The following is a 4,443-nucleotide window of genomic DNA, read 5'->3' on the forward strand; positions in this document are numbered from 1 at the left end:
ACCCAGTGCATTCACCCATGGGCCGCGGATCCACTACCTCCCAGTTTGGGGGTCTTTTGTGGGTTGGAGGTAATGTGGAAGCCCTTTTGACAGCTGAGCTAAGTGGTCAGGCACCCGTTGGGAGAAAGAAGGCCTCTTCCGGCATTTGGAACGTTCCAATGTCTCCATCCCACATGACTCCAGTTTGTCTCTGCTTGCAGCCACTTTACCTATGGACTTGAATGCAACTGCCATGCTCTTCTGAAGTGGCAGGTGGAGACTGTCGAGCAGGTTGAATATATGACTCAAGTAATCAAACTTTGCTGCCCACTGTATGTCACTGGAATGTGCTTCCAGTGCTGAAGCTTCCTGGACTAGCTCTCGTAACTTAAAGGCTCTGGCTCATGATGTGCCTTCACACAGAGGTCTTGCTTCTATATAGAGGAGAAGAGGTGGGCTGGTCAAATAGCTCAGTGGATTAAAGCACCTGCAAGCAGGTGCGGGGGCCAGGAGTTCAATCCCTGGGTCTGTTGTGCTGGCCCTGCTCCTGGGGTGCACTGAAATGGTGACTGAGACTGGGCGTGGTGGTACGCGCCTGTAATCCCACCTCTTGGGAGGCTGTAAACAGGCGGATCACTGAGTCTGATCTAGTAGTGAGACCCTGAACACCCTGGAGAGCCTTCCCTAAAATACAGAAAAAAAAGAAAAAAAGAGAAAAAAGAGTGAGAGAAGAGGTGTGTGCTGCATCGACTCTTCACAGGGCTGTGTGAATAGATGCATGTAAAGGTGTGTGCTTTAATGGAGTCAACAACTTAATTGCATCCTTTAGAACATGGTTAGGTTCAAGCCTCATTTGCGGCTAGTCAGCTTTTCTTCATGCCAGCCACTCTTTATGCACAGACAGACACAAAATGATCAACTCAGTTGTGTGGTTTGTAACCATTCAAAGGCTTGGGTAGTTCCGCAGCTATGGTGTTGGTTTGCAACACAAGGAACACAACACATCCTCATGCACGTCCTCTGAAAGCGCACGCACCAAATCAAGCCTCACTGCCTTGCTGTCCACACCAACCTGGACCGTGTATCGCAGTGACTCATTCCTCCTCTCTGCCAGCTGTGCCTCAACAGCCTCTCTCTCATCCGTTCATATAGTTGTGGTGCTAACGGAAAGGGGAACGTGAAGTTCCCTGCTGAACTGCAGCCTCTCTGGACAGTTTATGACAGATGTCCTTCGCAGCAGGCAGGACCATGTCCTCACCCTTAGTGGAGGGCTTCTTAGCATTAGCAATGGGGTCAGCCACTTAGAGTGACGCGGGCAGTACAGACATATTTGGGGTTTTTTTTAGAATTTTATTTGTTTATTTATTTATTTATTTAGTGTGTGTGTGTGTGTGTGTGTGTGTGTGTGTGGCCAGCTCAGCCCACCAGGGGGCGGGGCTGGCTGGCATGTGGTGCTGGGGGATTGAACCGCGGTCCCTGCGCTTTGCTTAGCTTAGCTTGTTCTACGTAGGTGCTTTAGACCACTGAGCCATCTCACCAGCCCGTGTAGACATATTTGATGGAGTGGTGGCCTTCAGTAATTGCTTCTGTTCTTTGTGTTCATATTTTTTTTTTCTTTTCTTGGTGGAACCGGGGATTGAACTCAGATCCTTGCATTTGCCAATCAAGCTCTTATCCTACTGAGCTATCTCCCCGGCCCCCCACTTTTCTTTTTTCAAATGTATTTAGTACAGGGTCTCACTGCACGGCTTGGACTTGCAGTGATCCTCCTGTTTTTGGCCTCTCTGCTGCTAGGATTACAGGCACGTACCACCACACCGAGATTCAGTGTGCCTGAGGGCGGGGCCGGTGTGGTATGTGGTACTGGGGATCAAACCCTGGTCTCTGCATCTGCCTAAGCAAGTGCTTAGTCCACTGAGCTATCTGGCCTGCCCTTATTTATTTATTTTTTTCTTTTGAAAACTCCAGAGGCTTGTCTTTGAATGCAGGATGCTTGGTCTCTATGTGGTAAAGCAGTTTTCAAGGTTTCGTGGCTTTACTGTATGTTATACAATACACACAGCCAGGATGGCTGTTCACAGCTGTTTCTGTGACAGCAAAGTCAGATTTAGCAGAGCTGCAGGAAGCACATGTGGCACTTCAGAGAAGTGGAGGGAACCGAGCTTTATTAGCTGGCTGCCCAGAGGAGCTATGCACCCAATTCTGCACCCTGACTGGTAGGCAAGGGAGGTGCCATATTGATACGCTGTCGCCTTGAGAAGTCCAGAAGCTTGCTTAGCTCAGCAGTTCCACATCCTGGAGTATAGAGCACATGCCTCACTGCTCTAGGGTGTTGTTCATTGTGTCACTTTGCGTTTATTTTATTTATTAATTATTATTATTATTATTATTATTATTTTTGCAGAACTGGGGATTGAACTCAGGCCTCTGCGCTTGCCAGGGAAGTGCTTATTCCACTGAGCCATCTCCCCAGCCCCTAGTTTAGACATCTAACTAAGTGATTCAGCAGGGGGCCAGGGTCTTCACATGTTTTTCTTTTGTCTTTATGAGATAGGGTCTCGCTATGCAGTTCATACTGGCCCTGGACTCCCTCTTAGCCCAGGCCGGTCCCAAACTCACAACAATCTTCCTGCTTCAGCCTCCTGAGTGCTGAGATTACGGGTGTGCACCACTGTGCCCCCAACCCCCTTTCAGGGTCCCCAAGCATCCTCTTCCTGTGCAAGAGGAGGATACAGAGATGGCATGGGTGCTACTTCTGCCTGGGGTTGGGGTGGGGGGGAGTCCTGTTTACAATATCAGGGAGGAAAAGAGGCTTGTTACACCCTTTTTACTGCAGTTGGTTTTGCTGTCTTTCATGGACATGAACTGTTGCCCCTCTGCTGAGTCATCCTGCCTTGGAGCCAGCTGATTATGGACTGAAACCTCCACAAACTGTGAGTTAAAGAAACCTTTCCTTCCCAGGCCAGGGAGATGGCTCAGTGGAATAAGCGCTTCCCTGGCAAGCATAAGGGCCTGAGTTCAATCTCTGATTCTGGAAAAAAAAAAAAAAGAAACCTTTCCTTCCTTAATTTTTGGCATCAAGGGACTTTATCTCAGTAATGAGAGAAAAGTAACTAAGATAAGAGGTTTTATATTCTATTTTAAATTGGATGGAGTTAAGCAAAGTAGAATTTTACAGAAGCAGAAGTTTACAGGTATAGAAGCAGAAGCAGGTGGTGTGGGTTGGGGATTTCGTGCAGACAGAAGTTAATTGGAACATTTTGTGGTTGTATATATTGCGGTTACAAGACAAACACAGAATATTATCTGTTGGGAGGGGTTGTGGGGCCTGGCTCCCACAGGCAGGAAGTGGGACAGGGCTGGGGACTTAAAGTTGTGACTTTCCTTATTATTACCATGTATTATACAAAGCCTGCCTGGAGAATAGAAATCACCTGCTACAATAAACCCATAATTGAAGTAAAACTCTTGGAATTGTCTTTCTTTTTTTCTTTTTCTTTTTCTTTTTTTTTGGTGGAACCGGGGATTGAACTCAGGCCCCTGCACTTGCCAGGGAAGCGCTTATTCTACTGAGCCATCTCCCCTGCCTGGTATTTTCTTTTAAATGTAGCTTTCCTTTTGCTAGCAGTCTTAATAGCCTCTGCATGCTCATCATTAGATCTTTCTTTCCTTTTAAAGAGAGAAATGATCCCCAGTGTGCCATGCCAGGCCTGCCCCCAGGGTGCGCTGAGACAGGATTGAGATGGGATGTGGTTTGCGCACCTATAATCCCAGTGCTAGGGAGACCAAAAACAGGAGAATCACTGCGAGTCTGATTTACACAGTGAGACTCTGTACTAAATACGAGTGGGAGAGAGAGAGAGAGAGAGAGAGAGAGAGAGAGAGAGAGAGATTTACTTATTTTGTCTGTGGCTTATAAAACTATGACTAGAACAAATACACAGTGCAGATGCGAGGCATGGATGGAGGTGGGCCACATGCACAATACACTAAGTATTGGATTTTGCCCTACAACTGCCACCAGTGAAAGCTTGATTTTCACTCACTGATGTAGGGTCACTGTGCATCATGAGCAGTTGGTTTCTTATGGGATCCGTATAGTCAGCCTCTCTGCTAATGTTGCAGCCACTCCCCATGGCTAGCCTCACCACCTCAGCTCACCTTGGGCCATCAGGCGTTAGAGTCCATAAGGACCACAATCTAGATCTTTCCTATGCAGAACTCCCAGCAGGGTCCCTCTCCTATGAAAATCTAACCCTGCTTCGGACCTGACAGCAGGCAGAACCCAGGCGGTGACATGAGAGATGGGGAGCTCAGGTGTTTGGGACGTGTTTTCAGGAGGATGCGCACGAGGCTATGTGAGTAGATCCAGATGAAGCTTTGCTTGCTTGTCTGATGCTCGCCGCCTCCTCTGCAGCCCAGTACCTACCAGGCCATGAACTGGCGTCCACATGTGGTCAGGGC

Source organism: Octodon degus, unplaced genomic scaffold, assembly GCF_000260255.1.
Source record: "Octodon degus isolate 3935 unplaced genomic scaffold, OctDeg1.0 scaffold00047, whole genome shotgun sequence".
Classification (NCBI taxonomy): Eukaryota; Metazoa; Chordata; class Mammalia; order Rodentia; family Octodontidae; genus Octodon; species Octodon degus.